Below are 12,738 nucleotides of genomic sequence, written 5' to 3'. Positions count from 1 at the left end.
GCAGTGGTAAATGGAAGTGTTTCCTTAATTTCTCTTTCAGATTTTTCATTGTTAGTGTATGGGAATGCAAGAGATTTCTGTGCATTAATTTTGTATCCTGCTGCTTTACCAAATTCACTGATTAGTTCTAGTAGTTTTCTGGTGGCATCTTTACGATTCTCTATGTATAGTATCATGTCATCTGCAAACAGTGACAGCTTTACTTCTTCTTTTCCTATTTGAATTCCTTTTAATTATTTTTCTTCCCTGATTGCTGTGGCTAAAACTTCCAAAACTATGTTGAATAAGAGTGGTGAGAGTGCGCAACCTTGTCTTGTTCCTGATCTTAGTGGAAATGCTTTCAGTTTTTCACCATTGAGAATGACGTTGGCTGTGGGTTTGTCATATATGGCCTTTATTATGTTGAGGAAAGTTCCCTCTATGCCTACTTTCTGGAGGGTTTTTATCATAAATGGGTACTGAATTTTGTCAAAAGCTTTTTCTGCATCTATTGAGATGATCATATGGTTTTTCTCCTTCAATTTGTTAGTATGGTGTATGACACTGATTGATTTGTGTATATGGAAGAATCCTTGCATCCCTGGGATAAACCCCACTTGATCATGGTGTATGATCCTTTTAATGTGCTGTTGGATTCTGTTTGCTAGTATTTTGTTGAGGATTTTTGCATATATGTTCATCAGTGATATTGGCCTGTAGTTTTCTTTTTTTGTGACATCTTTGTCTCATTTTGGTATCAGGGTGATGGTGGCCTCGCCGAATGAGTTTGGAAGTGTTCCTCCCTCTGCAGATTTTTGGAAGAGTTTGAGAATAGGTGTTAGCTCTTCTCTAAATGTTTGATAGAATACACCTGTGAAGCCATCCGGTCCTGGGTTTTTGTTTGTTGGAAGATTTTTTTTTTTTTTTTGCAGTACGCGGGCCTCTCACTGTTGTGGCCTCTCCCGTTGCGGAGCACAGGCTCCGGACACGCAGGCTCAGCGGCCATGGCTCACGGGCCCAGACGCTCTGCGGCATGTGGGATCTTCCCGGACTGGGGCACAAACCCGTGTCCCCTGCATTGGCAGGCAGACTCTCAACCACTGCGCCGCCAGGGAAGCCCTGTTGGAAGATTTTTAAACACAGTTTCATTTCAGTGCTTGTGATTGGTCTGTTTGTATTTTCTATTTCTTCCTGGTTCAGTCTCGGAAGGTTGTGCTTTTCTAAGAATTTGTCCATATCTTCCAGGTTGTCCATTTTATTCGCATATAGTTGCTTGTAGTAATCTCTCACCTACACTTAATTCTTTAATTCACCTGGAATAAATGTAATTTCTTTTTTACATAAAATATTTATCCACTGAGAATTAGTATTAATTTTATTTTAGTAATCATCCCCACTACCATTTGTTAGCACTAGTTACCTGCTCTGAATTGTACTAAGTCCTTTTACATATATTAGCAGACATCACTTGTTTTAAACTTCACAACACTATGCAGATCTGGGAACTGAGCCTCAGAGAGGATGAGCAGGGACAGAGCCCTTAAACATTCTGCTGTGATGTCATTTCCATCACAGACCAAAGTGTTACATCAGGCATGGTCCCTTCCTGCAGTTTTTGTTTGGCTCCATTATTCTGCCTGTCCAGTCTTGCATCTTATCATTCATACAGCTGATAGGTCAAGTCTACCCCGATAAGTCTACATAATCAAAATTAATCTTGACTATTCTTACCCATACATTCTCCCAAAAGATTTTTAAAATAATTTTTATGTTTTCATTATCCAAGTAATACATACTCATTATTGAATGCTTAGGAAGTACACATAAGCAAGAATAATAAAAATTAAAATCACTTATGAACTTGCCCACTCAGAGATGATCACTGTGACACAATTTCCACGTTCATCCTGTTTATTTATGATCTGTCTCCTCATTAGAATATAATTTCCATGTAGTGGGGGTTTGTCTCTTTTGATCACTGTTGCATCCCTGGGATCTATGTAATGGGTGACACGGTCTGCTGCCCAGACCACAAGTTCAGGTCCAAGGTGCTCATTACCCAGTCTGCTTAGAGTGCTGGCTCACAGGTTAGCCCTTCTCTAGGAATAGCCTTCAGCCAAGGGGAATGCCTCTTCCAAGGTTACATCTCCTCCACAGAGGTAGCCCACATCAATGACCTGTGGGTTTGAGGGTATAAAGGCCCAGCCCTGGGGCTTCCCTGGTGGCGCAGTGGTTGAGAGTCCGCCTGCCGAAGCAGGGGACACAGGTTTGTGCCCTGGTCCGGGAAGATCCCACGTGCCGCAGAGCGGCTAGGCCCGTGAGCCATGGCCGCTGAGCCTGCGCGCCCGGAGCCTGTGCTCCGCAACGGGAGATGCTACAACAGTGAGAGGCCCGCGTACCGCAAAAAAAAAAAAAAGGCCCAGCCCCCTGGCCCCAACTTGGGACAACTCCAAAGGGCCATTTCATTCCAGAGCTCCCTGTGGAACGGGCTGAGACCTATGATGTGACTGCATCAGGTTCACCTCCCTCTGCCCAGTCTTGCTTCCATAACTCCCCTACCGATGCTATATCTGAGACTACTCCCAGTTAACCTCCTGAAGGTGAACTTCTGCTACAAAGTCTGTTTCCAGGGAACACGACCCAAGTGAATGTAGAACACAGCCTGACACATAGTCGGCTTTATAATATTTCTTGAATGAATAGACGCAAAATTTTTAGGGGTCCCTCCTTCATTCCTGGTGATTCTCACTCTTCAGCAATGAAGCAGAAGCTCCATCACGCCCCACGAAGTGAGAAGAAGTCAGCTATTCCTGTGCAGCCATCAGCACTACTGCAGCTTCTTCTCATTACTGCATCCTCGACTCTTGATGATGCCCCAGGGCCCCATCCACTGCTTGTTAAAAACAGTGACCAGGACAAGATCCCAGCTTGCCTACTGATTCTGGGTAGCTCTGCACCCAAACTCCACTGTTCTCCCCAAATCCTGAGGCTTCTTATCACTGCTTACTGAAGCCGGGGCATCTGCAGAGATCCCAATCCTGCTAAGCCTGCATTCCTGGGTCTCTGCCCAAGTTACAGTGGTCCTGGAGGGTGGGAAGGATGCTCCCTCCTCAGTGTTGCCCAAGTTACAGTGGTCCTGGAGGGTGGGAAGGATGCTCCCTCCTCAGTGTCTTGTTCAGATAAGGGCACTCCACAGTGGAAGTGGCCTGGTCTTTCAACTTTCAGATCTTGCGTTCATTAACACGGCCACTTCTTGAGAGCATGACCCAGCCAGGATGACTGTGTTGGGACAAGTAAGACAGATCTGGAAACCAACACATGCCCCCGACTCTTGGTCAAGTCGTCACCTACTCTTCTGATGAAATCTCTCTCTGGGCCTATCTGAGGTCAGGATACCTAGAAACAGAGCCTGAAACTGGGTATTCTTGACCATTAATTTATTGAGGAACACTCTCCAAAGAAAGGGAAGCAGTATGGGGAAGGGGGAGGAACTAAAAAAAAAAAATGTGGTCTCTGCTGAGTCAGCTCCAGCCCGATCCCATAGGGAGCTTTGGAGCAGAGGCTGTACCAAACATTTTTGAAGAGCTGGAAACTAATTCCTATAAGTTGTTGTCATTGTTCTTTTTTGCAATAAGATACAGCACTTGATACACTATAGAAAGTATGACTGTCGATAAGATCTGACAGAATCCACATTACACTGTGAGGGGCCAATACATCTGTTATCAAAATTTCCCCTTTGGTTCACCCATAGAACATTTTCATTGCAGCCTCTGAATCAAGAAATGAAGCTTCACTCAATTTCATAGACAATCAAGGGGAAAAAATGATGGGTCAATATCCACAAAGCAATCAATGTGATAAACCACATTAACAAAATGAAGGATAAATATCACATGATCATCTCGATAGATGCAGAAAAAGCTTTTGACAAAATTCAACATCCATGCGTAATAAAAACTTTCAGAAAAGTTGGTATATAGGGAACATTTCAACATAATAAAGGCCATTTATGACAAACCCACAGCTAACATCATACTCAATGGTGACAAAATGAACGAAATTTTCCTCTAAAATCGGGAACAAGACAAGGATGCCCACTCTCACCATTTATATTTAACATAGTATTAGAAGTCCTAGCCATAGCAAGCAGACGAGAAAAAAAAAATAAAGGCATCCAAATTGGAAGGGAAGAAATAAAACTGACACTATTTGCAGGTGACATGATACTGTATATAGAAAACCCTAAAATCTCCACTCTCAGGTACACACCCAAAAGAAATGAAAACCTATGTCCACAAAAAATTTTGTACACAAGTAGCAGCACTACTAATAATAGTTGAAAAGTGGAAACAACCCAAATGTCCATCAACTAACGAGTGACTAAAAAATATGTGATATATCCATACAGTGGTATGTTATTCAGTATAAAAAGGAATGAAGTATTGATAAATGCTAGAAAATGGATGAACTTTGAAAATATTATGCTAAGTGAAAGAAGGAAATCACAAAAGGCCACATATTGTATGTTTCAATTTATATGAAATGTCTACAAGAGACAAATCAATAGAGACAGAAAGTGGATTAGTGGTTGCCTAGGGTGCATGAGTTCATTGGGGGTTGGGGGTGGAGAAATGGCTGCTAATGAGTAAGGGTTTTCTTTCACGGTGATGATAATGTTCCAAAATCAGATTGTGATAATGGATGCACAATGCTATGAATATACCAAAAAGCACTGAATTGTACACAAACAGGGCAATTTTATGGTATACGAATTATATCTCTAAAAAGCTGTTTAAAATAAAACTAGCACTATCTCCATAAAAGGCCCAAGAGTTAATCCACAAATTAAAGACAAACCGTTAACACTCACAATTACAATGCCCATACATTGCACAAAGTCCCATCACTTGGAGGGATGCAACAATAAATTTCCCATCACTATGAACAGCAAATCATGGCTGCCAACGTGAGCATTTAGGAGGAAAAATACCGACAGCAAATACGGAAATATACATCAGTTTGACACTAATTAGTGTTGGTTTCAGTCCCTATTTTGTGGGTTGCCATATAGTTTTGTATTTTTTCCTCCAACCTTTACATCCATTGCCAAAATCAGGACATTGCATGTCTTAGGGAGGGGTTTCCTGCTAAACCAGAAGAGTCTCAAGCAAACCAGGATGGTTCACTATTCATGGACAGGAGAGAAGGAAAAGGTCTTTCCTTCCCTGTGTCATGCTCCATGTGAGGGCAACAGACTGGACTATTTGAACCCCAGTGTCCTGCAGAATTTTTATTCCTAATGTATTTCATCTTCTTTGTCGATCTTATGAATGAGACATTTTCTTTTATATTCCATTTATTGTTTGTATATAGAAAGACTGCTAACTTTATATATTAATTTTCTAACTACCTTACTGAATTTTCTTATTGTCTCCTAAGTTTTCAGTTATTTTTTTCTGGGTTATTCAAGGTTTATAATCATGGCATCAGGAAATAATTATAATGTTGCTTCCCCCCACCCATCCATTATTTTAATCCCTTACTTATAAACCACTTTATCTGTAAAGGCTAAAACTTCCAGAAAACCCCAACAGTCAATTCAGAAGGCACATCTTGTCACTTGCTTTAATGACAATACTGCTATTAAGTATTTCGCTATCCAACTGACTTTTGGGCAGAGACAACTTTAGCATTTCAAGGAGTATCTATATATTTCTATTTTATCTCAAGATTTTATGAAGAATGGATATTGAATTTTTTTCAAATGACTTTTTTGAATCCTTGATATGAACATACAGTTTTTCTCCTTTGATTGGGGTGAATTGTATTGATGATTTCATAATATTGAATCATCCCTGGCTTTATTGAAACTGGATCTCACTGAGCCATGGTTCATAATTTTGCTAATACAATGCTCAGTTCTAGTTACTAATTTTTATTACAATTTTTACATCAATATTCATGAATGAGCTTGGAGGTCTTCTCTGTGTTCTGTCTGATTTGAATGCCGGTGTTATTTTTGGCTTCCTATCTTTCGTTGTTGGGCTTGGAGACAGTTTTCAGTGTCGGATTTCTCTGTTCCTCGAATGTTTGAAATTATTTACCTGAGAAACCATCTGGGCCTGGTGATTAGGGGATGATGCATTTTCACTTTCTTCTCTGATTATTGGCCTGTTTAGAATTCTTATCTCTTCTAGAGTAAATTTTGGTGATTTCTATATTTTCTAAACAATTAATCACTTCATCCACGTTTCAATCTAATTTGCACCTAGGTTTGCCAATCATTCCTTGAAACTCCTTTTAATATCTTCTGTACCTCTTGTTAATTCTCCTTTCTAATTTTTTATTTATTTCTAATATAAGTGGTTTTGTCAAAGAAATGGCAATCAGATTTTTAATTTATTGATTCTTCTTTTTCTGCTTTGTAATTTATTAATTCTTGCTCTCAATTTATTACCCCTGATGGTTTTTCCTAACCTCCTGAATGCATTTTTAAAAATTTTTCCTCCAACTTGTAGTTTCACATATATTTATGGCTTTATTTCCCTGTGAAACCAGCTTTGGCCATTTTCCATTAATTTTGAAACTCTATATTTTATTATTGCTAATTTCTAACATCTGCAATTTCAACTTCAATTTTCTCACTGACCCAAAAATGGTCTAAGAGGAAAATTAAGGGTTTCCCTCCTTGTTATTGCATTATCAAATAAATGTAATTACACTAATAAATATGATATTGCTTATTGGTTTATAAAAAAATATTATTCATCATGCTAAATTAGTCAAGACCCTGGCAGGAAGCAGAGGGCACACTGAAAAGAATTTAACTAAACAGAATTGAATGAGGATACTAAGTATAGACGCATAGGCTGGGTTGAGGGAACTGACAAAAGATAGTGAAGTGCCCAGGACCTAGCAACAATGAGAATCCATTACCACCCCTAGGCCTGAAGAGACAAGGGCAGGGAAAAATATTACTGCAGCCACAGAGGAACACCACCACTGCTGAGACTCCAGGGGGTGGAGTGGAATGCAGAGAATAATTATCCAACCCCTCGTTCTCTTCCAGGTTTCTGCCCACATCCAACAACCAAACACAGAGGACCCAGTAGATACAGTCTGTGGAAGTCAGCCTCAGAACGACACAGAACAGGGTAGAAAAGGGAGGAGAAAAAAAGTTTGGGAACAAAAACTGGGAATAGCCCAGTAGTAAATATCATTTTCCTCTTATTCAAACATCAGAAATAGATATAAATTCCGTTAATGCTCTGTGGTCCGGTGATGAATTCTATTTATTGTTTATATAATTTCAAAGCATCCTTGCATTCCTAGAACCCCTGACATATTCTCTTCATTATACTTTTCAGTTGCTGTAACCTTTTATTAAGAATTTTACATCTACGCTTATAAATGAGACTGGTCTATAATTTTCCTTTTTGAATGGCAATCAGTGTTATGCTTGTCTTGTGAAATGAATCAGAGGAACTTTTCACAATTTTAAGTTCTGCAATAATTTATATAACAAAAGAATTGTGCATTTCTTAAAAGTTAAAAAAATTATTCAATCATGCTCCTGCTAGGAACTGGTGGTCTTCTTTCAGGTAATTCTTGGATAATTTTTAGAGTTTTCCATAATTATTAGTTTGTATAGATTTTCTACTTTTTTTTTTTTTTTTTTTTTTTTTTGCAGTACGCGGGCCTCTCACTGTTGTGGCCTCTCCTGCTGCGGAGCACAGGCTCCGGACGCGCAGGCTCAGCAGCCATGTCTCATGGGCCCAGCTGCTCCGCGGCATGTGGGATCTTTCCAGACCGGGGCACGAACCCATGTCCCCTGCATCGGCAGGCGGACTCTCAACCACTGCGCCACCAGGGAAGCCCTAGATTTTCTACTTTTTGAGTCAATTTTGGTCATTTATAATTTTCTTAAAAATGGCCCCTTTCCTGGAGATTAATTTTCTCCAATAAGTCCATTTTCCCCAAACTTGGGGTAAAATGGTCCTGGTAAAGGGCTTCTGCATCTCCCGGGCCAGCCCAAAGGGTTGTCATGGCTGCAGCATGGAGAGATCCTCAAAGGTAGGTTAAAACAGTTAAAACTAATAAGAGGGGTTTTATCTTGAGACAGGATTGTTCAGGCTTCCCCACAGCTGTTGACAAAGGCTGCGCCCCATGGAGCTGACCACAGGAGAATGAGCTTAAGGTGACCTTCCATCCAGAGTGATTCACCATGCAGTTGGGTAAACTCAGCACCTGTCTACCCTGGAAAGTGACCTCTCAGAACCACGGCTGTGATTTAGCCTCCTGCTTAGCAAACGTGACAAGGAAGTGGGTGTGAGGAGAAAGAAGGGGAAGCAGGGAGCCCAGCTCTAATGACGATGTGACTCCCTGGCTCGGCCACTTCGGATGTGTCATTGTGACTAATCTCACTGGGCTTCAGTTGCCTGATCACTGAAATGAGAAGCTCTGAGGACTTCGCAGATTTATGATTCTATTAACAGATTCCCCCCAGGGGTAAGCTTAACACAAACAGTTTCATGCCTCACCTCCAGTTCTCTCCCTAATAAGAAATGGATCCTCCTGTCTAAGTAACAGTGTCTGAGATCTGCTGCAGGGGGGGACCAAAAGTCCCTGCTGTTTCCCATATATCTCCCCTCCAGCCTAACCTGCCTTGGACTTAAAAGTTTTCACGTGCTGGGTTTAAGGCATCAACAGCCCGAGCGAGAACACTGTCCTGGAGAAACAACCTTTGGAGTATCTGACAACTTCAGAGGCACTAATGCACCCAGTTGGTAAGGTCCTGGGGCAGCAGAACGAGCTGATGGGGATGGAGAGGTCTAGTGCATGGGATGCGGCTGGGGAAGGCCAGCCTGGAATGACAACCACAACTGCAGGGGATGGATGGGGAGAGGTACAACTGGCAGGCAGGGGACAACATGGTGGCTTTTGGGCCGCTAAAGGTGGAAGTGGACTGAAACACACATTAGCCTGTGGGAGTCTGAGGAATGATGAGCTTCAAGGACTCTGGCAATGTAGTATCTTTGGAAGCCAACCAAACTGGGTTTCCACCCCAGTTCTGCCACTCACTACTGGGCTACTAAACCTCTGTGAGCCTCTTTCCTCAACTGCAAAATGGGAATAATAATGCCTGTCTTTAGGGCTGATAGGAGAGTTAGGTGAGATAATGTATAAAAAGTACTTAACCATGGTGACTGGTACAAGTGAGAATTCAATCCATATATCTATTATTATAATAATTCCCAGTTTTACCACCATCCTTCTCCAGAAGCCAATTTTAATTAATGTAACTAATTACGAACATTTTTGTGTTCCTGCCAAGCACCGTGCTGTTCACTGTTTGGGTTTGAAGGAAGAATGTGGCATATTCCCTACCCTCCAATAGCTTCCAATCCAGTGGAGTAGATTTGTACACAACCAAGTAAAACACACAGCAAAACAAGCACAAGAAACAAACAGAGATGCCCCAGCATACTGTGGGATACCTAGGAAGAAGCCATGGACTCTCAGGGTGGGAGTAGAGAATGTGTTGGGGAAGAATCCTTGCAGGTGAATTAGGCCTTAGAATCTGAGAGGGTCCTCTAGTCCAACACCCTCACTTTGCAGTTAAGGGCCCAGGAAGATTAAAACAATCCAGGCTTAACAATCACTCAGATAGTGAACCCAGACTATGTGCCAGTCATTGTCAAGACTGACTTTTCAAACCTCACAATAACTTATGAGATGGAAATTCTTGCCATCACCATTTTACAGAAGAAGAAACTGAGGCACGGTGAGGTGAAAAGACTTGTCCAAGGTCACACAGCTTGCAGGTAGGAGAGCATGGATTTGACCCATGTTGTCCTGTCCACCACAGCTGCCTCTCTTAACAGCAGAGCTAGAGCTTAAGCACACGACTCATGACTTAAAACCCCAGGTTCCCCTGTTCTCTCACACAGCTGCTTCCCAGAGGAAGAGAAATGTTTCAGAAGGTGAGGAATTCTGGGTGATCTTTCCAGGCTGAGGACAGAGCAGGAGCAATAGCATGCAGATCTGAAGTACTGTGTTGTCGGAAGAGTGTGCAGATTCTCATAGCTGAAGGGCAGAATGAAATTAATCAATAAAAGACAGCAGCTGAGGTTCCTGCACCATTACAAACCTCAAATATCAGGAAAAGAAGAAGCCAGGAACAGCAACATTCGATAAACTTTAGACATAAGTGGAGGAAAAGAGCTGTCATTTGGGCATCAGACTCCCCAGTCAGCACAGAGACGATAGGGATTTAAAGCAAACCTCCATATATCTGGAGAAAACCATAATTCGAAAAGATACAGGCACCCCAATGTTCACTGCAGCGCTATTCACAATAGCCAAGACATTTAGGAAGCAACCTAAATGTCCATTGACAGAAGAATGGATAAATAAGAAGTGGTCATGTATACAATGGAATATGACTCAGCCACAAAAAAGAACGAAAAAATGCCATTTGCAGCAACATGAATGGACCTAGAGATGATCATACTAAGTGAAGTAAGTCAGAAAGAGAAAGAAAAATATCTATGATACCACTGATATGTGGCATCTCATTTTAAAAAAATGATACAAATGAACTTATTTGCAAAACAAAAACAGACTTATATCAAAAACAAACTTATGGTTACCAAAGGGGGAACATGGCGGGGTGGATAAATCAGGAGCTTGGGATTAATATATGCACACTACTGTATGTAAGACAGATAACCAACAAGGACCTACTGTAGAGCACAGGGAACTCTACTCAATATTCTGTGATAACCTATATGAGAAAGGAATCTGAAAAAGAATGAATATATGTACATGTATAACTGAATCACTTTGCTATACACCTGAAACTAACACAACCTTGTAAATCAACTATACTCCCATAAAATTTTTTTTTAAATAAAGCAAATCTCAACTCTAAACCCACTCCTCATCTTGGGTTCTCTAGCTCTGCAAATATTGATACTTCCACCATCCATTCTCTTGCTAGTCAGAAGACCAGGAGGCATCGTAAACTCATCCTTCTCCCTCGTTCCTCTGTCAAGACTATTTTTTAAATAGTTAAAATATTTTTAATTTTGAAATTGTCTCCTGTGTTAATCTAGGTTCTCCAAGAAGCAGATGCCAAGTGTGTGTAAACATGCAAGGATTTTGATTAAGGGAAATGCCTATGAGAGAAAACATGGAGGAAGCCAGGAAGGCGGGAAGAGTCATCAAACCACGATGCAGTGTGACCCCAGGTGAGAGAGAGGGAAGGAAGGTTGGGTGGAGGTGTCCTATACTGCTGTGTAGTGTAAGGAAGTCTCCACAAAGCCATTGGGGAGTTCTGGAGCCAAAACCAGCCATGAGAGGAGTCCACGGTCTCCTGGGAATATACCTGCATTTGTATTACTGCCACCCACAATGATTGGCGGAGAGCGGTCCATGGGAAACATGGCTTCAAAACAAGCATGATGTTGGATTGCAGAGCACGACAGCAGGGCGCTTGATCAATTATGTTCCCTGTCACTGGAGATCTGTGAGACTGGGCTCATAGGTACCACCATGTGAGGATAGTCTCCTGGCTCCTCACCAATCCTACCATCACCAGCCCAGTTTAGACCCTTCCATTCTCTGGAGGATTGCAGCAGACCCCCAACTGGTCTTCCTGCTGCTAATCTTTATCCCCCTAAACCTTTTTCCACACAACAGTCAGAAAGACCTTTCTAAAACACATACCTAACATGTAAATCTTCTAATTAGAGCCTTCGATAACGATTTTACCAATTCCTTTGAAATATATAAATGGAGTTCTTGCTTTGAATAAGAGATTGATTGAACAATTAATCAAAAAAGATGTCCTTGAACTAGTTAACACGTGCATTATTCCAGCACTCAGACCTCTGGGTGAGGTAAGACTCTATGGAGACTGAAAATACAATTTAACCAAGATACTTAAAGCATTATCTCCACTGAAAGTCAATAAATGTCTTGTTGATCTTGTTGGGGAATTAAAACTTTTGTAAAATGTGACTTTGCTAAGCTTATTAACAGCTGATTATTAATGATATTACAGCAAAAACACAATTAAACTCAAGCAACTACACTTGGAGTTCTTCATGTGGAATTCTGTTGACCTTGGGATTTTCCAATACTTTACGGACACACCCTGCCATCTAGGACTCAGGGGTGGTACCACCTTTTGGAAATGGTATTAACTGATCCTACCTAATCATGAGGTAAACAAATCATTAGCCATGGAAAGACTGGAGGAAGTTCTTGCCACAAGACATAAGAATCACAGTGTAGCTCCCTAGGAACACAATGTAAACATCTGCTTTCATGTCAGTAATTTAAAAGTCTGTAACTCCTGGGACAACTGGACCATTACACGTAGCCCTGATCACTAGCTTTTATCTAAGGATGAGACCATAATTTTTATGTTCACTCCCACGTATGCAATGCTGAAATCCTTTGACATAGCAATATACAAGGAGAAATACCTATTAGGAAACTCGGAATACCACTGAACATTGTCATGGTGATCAGTTAATTGTGTGAAACCTGAAATTGGTTCATAATGTAAACTGAATATTACTTCTAATACAAAGGAATTTGAATCACCCTTTAGTATCGGGACCAGTTCATATCTGCCTGAGAAGCAGCACGGTTTCTACAAAAGACATTCATCATATTAGTTTAGCTATTATACAAGTGGTCCTCCAGGAATTATCTACATGAAAGTTTGAAAAACTCCTAGGCTTG

The sequence above is a fragment of the Orcinus orca genome, chromosome 10 (assembly GCF_937001465.1).
Source record: "Orcinus orca chromosome 10, mOrcOrc1.1, whole genome shotgun sequence".
NCBI classification, from domain to species: domain Eukaryota; kingdom Metazoa; phylum Chordata; class Mammalia; order Artiodactyla; family Delphinidae; genus Orcinus; species Orcinus orca.
This window is presented reverse-complemented; position numbering follows the sequence as displayed.